At 41.2% G+C, this 13,615-nt stretch overlaps 1 protein-coding gene across 4 annotated transcripts in view; it reads left to right on the top strand.

Annotated features, from left to right (window-relative positions):
* Positions 1–13,615, top strand: part of SUCLG2 (succinate-CoA ligase GDP-forming subunit beta) — a 482,508-nt gene that overhangs the window by 311,582 nt on the left and 157,311 nt on the right. The window lies entirely within an intron of this gene.

The raw sequence follows: 13,615 nt of genomic DNA, 5'->3' as shown, positions 1-13,615 counted from the left end.
TGAATAGCAGAGATGTGCCACGGTTTTTTCATTCATTCATCAACTGAAAGATACGTGGGTCGAATGGATTGTTGGATTATATGGTAAATGTATGTTGAACTTGATAAGAAACTGCCAGGCTGCTTTCCAAAGCAGCTGTACCATTTTGCATTCCCTCCAGTAAGGTCTGAGAATTGCAATTATTGTGCATCCTCATCAGCATGTGGTACCGTCAGAATTTTTTAAAAAGTTATTTTAACCATTCTAATAGATGTTTGGTGAAGTTCAATAGATTTGAGTTTCCCTAATGAGTTATGATGCTGTTATTTGCTTATTTGCCACCTCAGGACTTGGTGCACAGGACCATGCTGAATAATAAATAAAAACAAAATCCGAACTACTTTCTGAGGAGGCTGGAGCAGGACGCATAGATACAGGTTTTTGGGCCACAGTACCTGTTACATATTTATATGTTTAATTTGAACCAGGAATCAGTGGATGTGGACCCAGTCTCAGCTAAAATTTGTCTAAATGATACTTGTCTTAACTTAGATTCCTCCCTGCCAAAAACCCAGTGTTTGAGAAGGGCTTGCATATAGCCATTTGTTTTTGGAAACTATCTCAAGAGAGAATTATAGGTGGTGGAAGTTAAAATAACAATCCAGTGGTGTTACTGAGCTCATTACTTCTGGAGTAACTCACTCGATTCTGGATCAAGGTTTGGCCTCACTCAAGCAGTCATGATGACATTGATTTGCTTGTCTTGTTTTATTTTTTAAATTCTTTCTCTTCTTCCCCCCTCCTCCCGTCCTTCCTAAATTCCTTTCCATTCTCCCACAGTAACTGTCATGAGAAATGCACCATCATGAGTCAAGAAATATCTATTGTCCAGAAAAGACATAGAGGACCCACTTCTCTTAAGATCGTGACTCTCAAGTCTGTGTCTTTTGAAGATAAAAAATTATGTCTTACTCTTTTTTTTTAGCATTCAACCTATGCACAGAACCCAGAATATAGTACATGCTAGCAGATTGTATTTTTAATGTATTAATGAATGATTGACAATTGAAGCCATTCCCAGATTAGAAAGTTCTTCTCTTTTTGGTTTTTTGGGTCTAGATATAGACAAAACTATGGAGCTAACATTTGCTTAACAATCTTAAACACTCCCCAGGGTAACTGAAAAATCATCCTTGAGATTTTCTCATTCTTGGTATCATATGAAGTGCAGACTTTACAACTTCATGCACTGCCTTCTCTAAGGCTCTCAAAAAAACCTCTCTTTTTATATCAGAAAAGAATCTATGGAAATTTCTGTGTTGCATTTGCATGTGAAGTCTGCTTAGAAATCAATGTTCCTATCCCTATAATTCAGGCCCTAAGACACTGGTTTTTCTCACCCAAGCCTGTGAACAATGATCTATCCCCCGAAGTTAGTAATATTAGCTCAAATTTATGCGGGTGGGTTTTCAGCATATTTCCCCTTTGGAACTGCCTTCTTCTTCCATAGCCTGCATATGAACACCAGCCTTAGTTATAAATGTTTCCCAGGGAACCAACACTCCAGACGACAGAAATGAAACGTATTGTATTTCTTCCAAAACTCTGACATGAATCCCACCAATCACCGTGGCACATGGCTGAGAAATGTACTTGGCTTTGTGGCCAGTGTTTTATGACTCCACAGTGAACTGGCAGGGCTTGAAAGTCCTCTGATCAGGTCAATTTTCTTAAGAGAGTGGACGGAATATTGTCCAGTGAACATATTCTTGACTGGCAGGGAACGTGGGGACCGGTTTGGTCAATAGAATGTAGACATGATTACCTTCTACCTTGAATAATACCAAGACGGTTGTTAGAAAGGAAAATGGGGCAGCAGGAATCATGTTCGGTATTTTGTTATTTTGTTTGTTTTTATTTAAAATCCAGTTAGTTGACGTAAAGAGTAATCTTAGTTGCAGGTGTACAGTTTAGTGATTCATCACTTCCGTACACCACCCAGTGCTCATCGCAAGTGCCCCCCTTAATCCCCATGACCTATTTCACCCATCCCCCACCCACCTTCCCTTCTCCCTTTCTCCAACATATACACACTCCCTCACTCATTCGCACCCGCATAAACTACGGTGATTATCATTTGTAATGCTTGCCTGGCAACTTACCTTGGAAAGCATCTCTAAGCCTGTTGTATCTCATTCAGTCCCCACCACCCCCATCTGTAGGCAGTTGTCCTGCCCATTTTCCGCTGTGGAATCTGATGCCAAGGGTGGTTCAGTGACTTGAACCCACAAGGACATATTGGCTTGGTTCTCCTCTACCACACTTACGGATAATAAAATCATCTACCCATGGGGCGCCTGGGTGGCGCAGTCGGTTAAGCGTCCGACTTCAGCCAGGTCACGATCTCGCGGTCCGGGAGTTCGAGCCCCGCGTCGGGCTCTGGGCTGATGATGGCTCAGAGCCTGGAGCCTGTTTCCGATTCTGTGTCTCCCTCTCGCTCTGCCCCTCCCCCGTTCATGCTCTGTCTCTCTCTGTCCCAAAAATAAATAAACGTTGAAAAAAAAAATTTAAAAAAATAAAATCATCTACCTCAAATGGTTATTTAGAGAATTACATATGACAATGCACATGGGTCACTTAGCGTGAGACCTGATATGGAATAGGAACTAGTAAAACAGTGGCTAAACTTAGAAATATCCTGGGGAAGTTCATGCCAGGTATCTTTGGCCCTTTCCACAGCCTACTGCATGGAGCATATTTCTCAAAAAGTCACTTATCTTAATGAGCCTTAAAATAATACTACTTTCCCAAACCATATGTATGTTGTTTTTCAAACACAGGATTTGTGTGTCAGTAACCTCCATAAAAAGACAATTTGGCTACCTCTAGTTCCTACCATAGAAATCCATATTAAAAGTATCACATTGGTACCCAGGTGGCACAGTCAGTTAAGCATCTGACTCTTGGTTTCAGCTCAGGTTGTGATCTCATAGTTCATTGGATTGAGCCCCTCATAGGGATTCTCTCTCTTCTGTTTCTGTCCCTCCCCCCGCCCCTGCTCTCTCTCTCTCTCTTAAATAAACTTTTTTTGAGTATCTACCTTGTGTGGATGTTTATTAAGCTCACTATATATTTTTTTTTATTTTTTCCAGTGTTTATTTATTTTTGAGACAGAGACAGAGCATGAATGGGGGAGAAGCAGAGAGGGAGACACAGAATCCGAAGGAGGCTCCAGTCTCTGAGCTGTCAGCACAGAGCCTGTTGCAGGGCTCGAACTCATGAACTGTGAGATGACCTGAGCCAAAGTTGGATGCTTAACTGACTGAGCCACCCGGCCACCCTCTCACTATATTTTTTGATTATCATACCTGAACTTGAAATTCTGACATTTGATGTTTTTACATCTGTATAAGAAAATGGCTCATTATACCTGTCTTAAGTCACGTAGTTCAGAAAGCAGACTGTGAAGTAGAATTTAGCAGGTAGGAAGTTTACTGAGGCGTGCCCCTGGGATCAACATCTGTGAGGGGTGTGGAAAGAAGGACTGAGCAGAGCGGAGGTATTGTGGCTGCACTAGAACATTAGCCTGAATGAAGCTAGGTAGCTTCAGGTCAGAGTTGACCTACTTGGGCCTTTCTATGCCATCAGTCAGTCTTCGTGTGCAGGCTTGCTTTGAAGAAAGGCATGGCCTGGAGTGCAACTCAGCTGAGACCCGTCAGCCACCAACACTCAACACTGGCAGCAACTGAGAAGGAGGAGGGAGGTGCAGGCATGAAGAGGGTATCTATGCAACACATCACAGCATCCGCTACAAAACAGTGTTTGCTGCTACAAAACAGCATCTGCTACAATTCCCTTTCGGCGTGTCTCTTGTGCGTTTAAGTGTTCTTGATGCCTTCTTGACCTCATTATAGGAAAGAGAACTGGCAGAATGATGCATCTTAAAGGCTTTTCTTTTGGCTTTGTCATTGTGGTTTAATTATCATTTCTTTTGTCTCTTCACCTTTAAAGGTAGGAGGATTAGGAGTTTTAAAAAGCTCCTCGCTGGACTTGTTTCCAACTAATGCTAATGATTTAGGTTAAGTCCAAGGATCCTGGCAGGAAACAAATGGCATATTCAAATGGGGGTAACCAAAGAGAGTTTATTTATTTATTTTTTTAATTTTTTTTAACATTTATTTATTTTTGAGACAGAGAGAGACAGAGCATGAACAGGGGAGGGGCAGAGAGAGAGGGAGACACAGAATCGGAAACGGGCTCCAGGCTCTGAGCTGTCAGCACAGAGCCCGACGCGGGGCTCGAACTCGCGGACCGTGAGATCATGACCTGAGCTGAAGTTGGACGCTTAATCGATTGAGCCACCCAGGCGCCCCAACCAAAGAGAGTTTAAATGAAAGGACTGTTTAGGAATGTGTGGGCAGAAGTTAGGAGAAACTAACAATGAGTGATGAAATCCTTGTTTGAGCGACAGTGGAATGCCATCACTGCCCCTAACCTTGAAGCTCAAAGACAGGGAAAGATGAAGGAAAGTGGAAAGAGTACATTCTGACAAGAGCCACGCCCTTTGGAAGAATGTAACCACTACAGTCTAGCCGGGAGGGAGCTGGGTAAATAAATGCCCTGATGTCGCTCTTCTGATCCTATCCCCTGATCTCCCGTTGGTGGCACACCCATCAACTGAATGTTACCAGAATGTAGCCGGTGAGGGAGCCTGCGGATGGAGTCCATGTGGGTCAGCCTCCTGGGTACGCAGCAGGGTAAAGTAGATCTGGAGCAGCAAACCAAAGGTCTCTCGTTACGGTCTTGTGCCATTTCTAGTATCATTCAGGTTTTTAACATTCATGTCAGTTTTTTTTTTTTTTTTTTTTTTTTAATTTTAGAGAGAAAGAGTGCAAGTGAGGGAGAGGGACAGAGGGAGAGAGAGAGGGAGAGAATCTTAAGCAGGCCCCATGCTCAACGTGGAGCCTGATGCAGGACTTGAGCTCACAACTGTAAGATCAAGAAATCAAGAGTCAGACGCCAACTGACTGAGCCGTCCAGACTCCCCTGCACGTCAGTTTTTGAAGCCCTTTCCATGAGGTCAACTCTAGTGCATATCATCCAAAATTGCTTCCATGCTTGCCCCCCACAAAAATCCTTTTCCACCCAGTAGTCAGAACGATCATTGCAAAACACAGTTCTCTTGCTACCTACTTGCTGAAAGAGTCCTTAAGCGTCCACTCACTTCTCTTAAAGACAAAGGCCAATGATTTTAACATGACCCACAAGATTCCTGGTCTGATCCTGTGTACATCTGCTCCAGCCTCATTCTGTGCCAGCCATTTCTTAGGTCTGTGAACAATCCACCCTGCTTTTGCCTTCCCTCCTACTGTTCTTTCTCCCTGCAATGCACTGGTCCTGGTTCACCCCTCCTGGTTTTTCACATTTCAGCTTGGAGATTTGCTTCTTCAGGAAACCTCTGATGCTTTTTGCTCCACCCCCATGACCCTTCAGGACCCTCTAGCAGATGGTCGTAGCACCCTCACATTTTTCCTCATTGCATTCTTTTAAATTTGTAATTTTATAGAGCTGTTTACTCTCCATTGCCCCTTAGATTGTACATTCTAGGAACACGGAATCTAGCAAAATGTCTTGTGGCACATGGTAGATACTTAAGAGATATTTATTGAATGTATGTATAAATGAATATCTGAATGACTGAGCTGGATAAGAAACTGTACAAACCGGATAGCTCACCCCTGCTTAAAGGGTCAGCTGTGACGAGTCCCTGCAGACCACAGGCTCAGTGTTGCCAAGGGGTGACATGGGACTCATGTTGAGGGAACTTTCCGTGTTTTACCAGATATCAGTGATGAACTTGATCTAATGTAAAATATCTTGACTTTCAGATGTCACTAATTCCAATTTGTTTAAAAATACTATACAATATAAAGAAACACTATATAAGCTGAATTCAACCCAGGGGTTATGTCTTTTAATTACTGGTGCATTTGGCTTCAAAGAAGGTAAAACTTATGTTAGAGGTTCTCTGTTTAGCATGGAGATGCAAGACATTTTTTTTATAATCGTGTTATGAATATCTGGGTTAACCCAGATGTGTTTGTAGTCAATTAATGGTCCACCCTAGCTTCCACTTAACCACCATAAATCCAAATATTTTAAAGGAACAGTCAGGCAGAGGACAAGATCTATGGAGTAGTCAAACACCCCCACTAAAAATACGAATTTATAAACACTGGCTCATCTGGCCTTTTTAATGATTACTGACAGAGAATGAGTCAATTAACATGAGTAGTGTTGTTTTCTTAATGGTAATTTGTTTTTTTCATGGACTTAAAACTTTGCTTGAAGACAAGTTGCCCTGGGAGGAAATGTGTTGCTGTTTCTGTGGAATTCATCAAGCATTTCGTCTCTTCTGTTATGAGGGCTCAGTGCTCAGTCACTTAAGAGCCAGGTAGTACAAGTGCTGAAGACCATGAGTGGTAGGGAAATGGGGCGTGATTATGTCGTGGAACAAATGGGGTGTCATTGAAGCTGTCTGAACAGTAGGTAGCATACTTTCAGACACGTTGCATAGGTTTTTGAATACCCTCATGAAAAGGGGTAGATTTGACCTCTTTGCTTGATCCAGTGAGTGTTTTCTTGGGAACGAGAGTATCCTTACCATTCCAAACCACAATTTTCTGAGGAGAGGTGTAGATATTTGGCCTCTTTTATACTTTCAAAAGCTATATATTCTTTCCCCCCTCTTCTGCTATTGCTTAGAATGAAAAAAATATATGTATCTCAACTACTGATGTCAGATACCATTAACATCAGATGTCTTCACCCAGGGTGAGGTTTCCTAGTGACTTTCAAGCTCCTTCCCTTGGAAAGCTCATGCACCTTGTCACAGGTGATATTTTCCAAATGAAGAGGCATGCAGCATATCAAGATCATATATCGCATGGCATTTCGGTCAAGTATCTAAACACCTTTGCCAGGCTCCGGACATGCAGCTGTACAGAAATTAGGTCATCCCTGAATGAAAAACAGGCCAACCATGCCGATCACATTAAGGAATTTACACACCCCTCACTGCCCTCTCCCAAATGGGAAGTTTCACCCTGAAGCTGAAGGTGGACTCTTGTTTTTAAACCTGGAAGCAAATTTTGAGGAGAAAATGCATTTTTCCCTTCAAATTAAATACGTGATTGTGAAGAAGACTTTTTTTTTTTTAAGTTTATTTATTTTGAAAGAGAGAGAGCGAGCATGAGCACAGGTGGGGGAGGGGCAGAAGAGAATCTCAAGCAGGTTCTGTACTGTCAGCACAGAGCACGACTCAGGGCTCAAACTTACGAACTGTGAGATGGTGACCTGAGCGGAAGTCAAGAGTCAGACGCTTAACCGACTGGGCTACCCAGATGCCCCTGAAGAAGACTTTTATAAACAAAATGATTTCATAGTATCCTGGCCAAGCTTCATGTACATAACAGTTCATGCATCTTTTTTAATGTAACAGTCTGGAACAGAGACCAGCGCTTTCTAAGTATTTTCATGTCAAGACATACATAGAGTATATGTACAAGATACTAGAGGCTGGTTATGGTCTGGGGCCTCCCAACCCGTACCCCTGACGTCTGTAGGTATTAATATCCTTGCATACTTTTCACGTACCCTGAGCACACTGATTGGTTCTGAGTAGAACCACCAGCCTCTATTAACATTTTATTTATACATCAATTTCACATACCAAAGAGCAGTGATGAAAAACTTTAATATTTTTTAAATTATTTCCAATAAGCATCTTCTCTATTAACTCACCAAACAAAACCTGCTATATTAAAATATTATTCTCATTATCATTCCTGACACTGATATTTACTATGTGGGTAGAAATTTAAGTAAATATTTATTTTTCATGTTGAGTGTAGCAATCTTAGGGATCCCTTCCAGATGCAGAATGCAATCTCAAACCATTTGGTGTTCGTCACTTCACGTAGATTCCCATTTAGTAAGTGGATGAGGTTTTCTTTTTTTAGATAAGTAGGTCTGTGACGTTTTGGGTAAAGTAAATAACAGGTACTGGGGATTACATTTTATTTTAATAATCAATAGAATATTCATTGATGATGGGTGAGGGCAGTGAAAAGAAAAAGAATACCCTGGGCTGCCTGGGTGGCCCAGTGGTTGAGCATCGGACTCTTGATTTCAGCTGGGGTCATGATCCCAGGGTCACAGGATCAAGCCCCGAGTTGGGCTCCATGCTAAGCATGGCGCCTGCTTGACATTCTCACTCTCTCTCTCTCTCTCTGTCTCTCTCCCTCTGCCCCTTCCCTGCTCTCGCTTTCTCTTTCTCTCTTTAAAAAAAAGAAAGAAAAAGCATATCCTGCATAAAGCTCTCTTACTGACTGTTATTCATGTCTCAGTATTAAGGAAAGCGCCTAATTGGCTTATTTGATACTTTACCTGAATCTTCTACAACCAGTTTTCAGAGGAAACACAAACTCATGGGAAACCATAAAACCTTCAAGAATTTCCACTGCCGTGTTTCATTAAAAAGATGTATTTTTCAATATGAAAACACAGGATAGTGTACTTTACTAATAGACAAATTAGGCAATACTGGCAATTAGAACAAGTGAACATAGGAGAAAGTTACCATCTATCCTTTCTTAGGCAATTATTCTAATGAGAAGAATCTAACATTAGGAATGAAATAATTTCACCAGAGTTAATTACTGACAACGCTGATTTGCTACGGTAGCGTCTGGTCTCATATCTACTAAAAATGTTAATAGTATCTATATCCTCCTCGGGAAAGTACAAAATTGTCTCAAAATCAGTAGTTTTTGGTAGCTAATACATTCTTTTCAATACGTTGCTTAATACTCTTCCAAAAGACAATTCCTTTTCTCTGCTCCCACTCCATCATCCCGTGCTGACAGCTGGTGGCTAATGGCATTCTCCTGCCACTCTATTCTCTGGAAGTTCCATTTCCTCTAACATCAGTGCCCCGGGCTCTTGTTTCTCCACATTGCCCTCCCTCCTCTTCCCTCTGGAGCACATTAGCTCATGAAGTATGTTGACTTTGGTGTATCCTCTGAGAAGATAGAGGTTCTATAGTCTCTTGCCTTTCTTTGTAATCACCAATCCATCTTTTTCCCCCTATTTCCTGTTTTCTCAGTGTCCTTGTGTTCCATGGGAAGATATTGGCATTAATATCAGTCATGGGTCATGGGGTTTGAGATACTTCCTGTATCTCAAAGCTTGTGGTAATTGTGTTGTATCCAAAAATCATACTGAATAGGCAAGATAAAGTCAGGCTGCCTTTAAAGGTGATCCTCTAGTTCTGTGAGCTCAGGGAAGCTAAAAATAAAAAGGGTTTCCCAATTGTGCACTGTGTTAGGGAATGAAAAATATTATAGAGTTCAAGCTGGGGAATGCATATATACTCAGTGAGTCAGATGAAATCAGTGGGAAGCAGTCCTATGCTCCCTTGTCCCCCTTCTTTTTCTAGGCTCCTGTATGTTATAAGGTGAATAAGAGACAGGTGTGAGGCACCAGAAAGCATGGCAGAAGCTGAGGATGAGAAACTGGAAGATTGTAAAAATTATTCAATAGTTTCTGTCTGAATATCATGATTGCCTTCTCAGGCAAATTTATCATAGAGTAACCTGAAACCCTGAGCCCGGGTTACCTCATATATTTTGGTTATAGGGACACTAGATAAAAGCTATCATCAGTATTTCATAGGCATGAGTTTGTATAAAAATGATGACTTTCTAATCATTTAAATTGGTAATATCAGTCTGAGTAATTGATAGGATTCAAGAATTGATTCTCAGATATTCTCCCAGCATCCTGTCTAACCAATCTGCTATTTATTTCTGCCTGGATACTAATAAACAAACCGCCTAGGCTGCATACCGTCTTTCACCCCTCCAGATCCCTTGTGTACCTTTTTTTTTTTTTAACCTGGCATCCTGTTCTAAGAGGCTGATGTCAGCTCCCTTGTCCCCTGACTTCCTTTTAAGTTCAACCATTAGGAGCCCTAAGAAGAGCTTGGAGGAGAAAAGAGAGATCTGGATAATTCTCTCTCCCCGCTCTGAGGTTGCCTTGGCCTGCATGCTCTCTAAACTGTTCTCAAAATGGACTTCTCCGCATGGCTGTCCCCTCCCAGGTGGCGGTAGCTGCTCCTCTGTCCTTGCAGGCCTGGGTATGGTGACAGATGGGCTGCTGTTCACACTTTATTCTTCAATATCATTTTTGTAAACAGTTCTCTGCAAATACCTCTTGTGTGTGAACAGTTTCTGTAATTATGCTCCTATCTTGAGTATGCTTTTTCTTTCCTGTGGTAACCTACGGATACACCCAACTCACCAATCACAGACTGACACTTATGTTGCAGGTATTGTATATGGATCATATTTAATAGTTTTGAATAAGGTTATCTTAGCAATGTAGATGTTATAAAAGATTAACATGGTTTGACTACACCGAGAATCGTTAAATAACAGACCATCTATCAAGTACTGGACACTAAACCCGAGAGATGAGCAAAGGCTTGAAGGAATTTGAGAAGAAAACAATGAAACTTGCAAAAATTTGCGATTAGCTCCTAGTTTGGGCAAAAATCACTAGGCAAAGGCGGGCTTTGGAGATCTAGCAAAGAGATGAACATTTCTTACTATGCGACATCATTGTGAAATGGCTGTGGCCAGGGCAGAAGAAGATTTTAGAGCCAGGGAAGCGGGCTCTCTAACGAGATCCTAGAAGAATCCTAAGTCCCACTCAAATCCGGACAGTGTGGATTTGAATAACAGGCTTTTAAAATGTGGTATATCCATAGGACAGAGTATTATTCAGCCATGAAAAGAAATGAAGTGCCGATGCGTGCTACCGCATGGAGGAACTTCGAACACATTATGCTAAGTGGAAAAAGTCAGTTGCAAAAGGCTATATGTTATAGGATTCCACTTATCAGAAATGTCCAGAATAGGCAAATGTATAGGGATGGGAAGTTAAGTTAGTGTTTCTGGGATCTGGATGGAGGGAGGAATGGTTGTAGGGCTCCTTTCTGGTGGTAAAAATGTACTGAAATTAGGTAGTCATGAGGGTAGTACAGCCCTGTGAGTGTACTAAAGACCACTGAAGTGTATACTTTACAAGAGTGAATTTTATGATATCTGAATTATATACCAACAAAGCTGTTAATTTATCAAGTGAAAAGAAGGGGGGAAAAGGAAAAGAAAAATAAAGCAAGAGCAGTTATATTCATAACAGGCAAAGTAGAGTTTGGATCAAATAAAATTACCTGGGACAGAGAGGGACAGTACATAGGATAAAAGTCAACCCACCAAAAATACATACGTAACCCTAAATGGATATGCACCTAACACTACGGTCGTAAAATATGTGAAGGAAAAACTGAATGAACCGCAAGGAGAAATGGGCCAAATCACAATTATAGCCAGAGACGTCAGCAGCCCTGTCTCAATAATGGACAAAACACCAGCACGGAACGTCAGCAAAGATATGTCATCAACACCATCAACCAACAGGATCTAATCAATACACATAAAACCCCCCTCCCAGCTGGAGCAGAATACACACTTTGTTTAAGCATTCATGGGATGGCACTGACATAGACCATAATCTGGGCCATGGAACAATCCCCAACAAATTTTAAAGAATTAAAACCATTCAGAGTGTGTTCTTCATGCTAGAAATGAAAAACAGAAAGATAACAGGGAAATCTCCAAACACTTGGAAACTAAACAACCTACTTCTAAATCACCCATGGAATTAGAGAAGGTGAAAAGCCTCAAATCAATAATCAAATCTTAACAATTTAGGAAATGAGAGAAATCAGAGCAAATTAAACCCAAAGTGAGCACAAGGAAAGAAAGAACAAGTATAAGTACAGAAATCAATAACAACGAATACAAAACAATACATAAAATTAATGAAACAACTACAATATCCTTCAGTAGGTGAACGGTTAAACAAAATGTCGTAGATTCAGGTCATGGAATGCCACTCGGGAATAAAACAGGAGTAAGCGAGTGATAAACGTCTTAACCTTGGATAGAACTCAAGGACGGGATGCCAAGTGATCAAAGCCCTTCCCAATAGGTCACACATTGTACGCTTCCATTAAGGTAAGATTATCAATATGACAAAAATATGGAGATGGGGAAAAAATATTAGTATTTGCCAGGTGTTCAGGATGGTGGAAAAGTGTGGCCAAGTGTGATGATAAAAGGGTAGCATATGGGAATATTTTATGGTGGCGGAATGGTTCTGTTTCTGGATTATGGCAGTGGTTACATCAATCTACACACGTGAGAGGATGAGATAGAACTGTAACGTACACATTTTCCCATTTTCCTTGTTTTGATACTATAATTAGGTAAGATATAACCATTGAGGAAGCAAGATATAGGGACGTCTCTGTTACTATCTTCAGAACTTCCTGTGAATCCAATGTTCCTGCAAAATTAATAGTTTTGAAGAAAATTTACCAGACGAATTTCTATTTAACTTTCTAGGACCATGCATGTTTATTATTTATAAATGCCCACTTAGGAATACTTTGGTCTGAATACTTATTCAAAAACGAAGGAAGTCTCAGAAAACTTGGTTTTAAGTTCTGACTTTTCCACATTTCAGCTTTGTGGCTGTGGGAAAGTAAATTAACCTCTATGAAGGCTCTCAATGGTATTTACTGGAATATTTGGAAGATTTTGTGTTCTCTAATGTGCTAGACATGAAGCTAAGGAGATCTAGCCTGCTTATGTCACAGAGTGCTTGAGAAGAGCACCAAGGGATACATAGTCATGATTTGCACATAGTAAGTGCTCAGTAACTGCTTGCTGGATTAAATTAGATTGGATCACAGATACAGGTCATATAGATATTATAAAGAAATATCTATTACTAGTGCTGTGTTTGTGTTGTGTAGTGTGTCCAGACAGAATTAAGTCTTGCCAAGGCAGAGTTCAGTAAATGATGCTGCCTTTTTGAAACATCAAAATCGTGAGTAGATTTTGAACGTGAAAAGATGGCCCATGTAGTCCAACTGGCTACCTACAACTAGGATATCTATAGTTGACGTTGATGCCAAGATCCTCTTTACCCGGAAGGTTCCCTCGTCTCCCACCTGCTATGAATGTTATTGCTCATTGCTGAGCGCTGACATTTACCTTCTTCCCCAGAGAATTCTCAGCAAAGTAGGTTAGTCTCACCTGGGAAGTTATTCCCAGTTCTGGGAGCTGTCTACCGTAAATGCCTAACACAGGTCACAAAAGGCCACCCCTTGCTCCAAAGTGGGACCAACTATGGGGTCCAGTCTGTAATTCAGAGCTTTTCTTGGGATTAGGCTAAAGCTAAGGTCCAGCTGAGAACACGGCCTTGCATAGCCCTCTCCCCTGGTCTCCTGCCCCTCTCCCTGGCTCCCTTTCTCTGTGAGCCTTCTCAATCAATCATGTGCTTCTGAAGCCCAATCTCAGGATCTGTTGAATTTAAATTCCTACAGTGGCCAGCGAAGCAGACTGGAATTTAAAAACTGAATAGATACGGAGGTAGAAATGCCAGAGAAAATACAAGGTGCCCAGTTAAATTTAAATTTCAGAGAAATAATTGTTTTTGGTAT

This window comes from Felis catus, chromosome A2 (assembly GCF_018350175.1).
Source record: "Felis catus isolate Fca126 chromosome A2, F.catus_Fca126_mat1.0, whole genome shotgun sequence".
In the NCBI taxonomy this organism is placed as follows: Eukaryota; Metazoa; Chordata; class Mammalia; order Carnivora; family Felidae; genus Felis; species Felis catus.
This window is presented reverse-complemented; position numbering and strand designations above follow the sequence as displayed.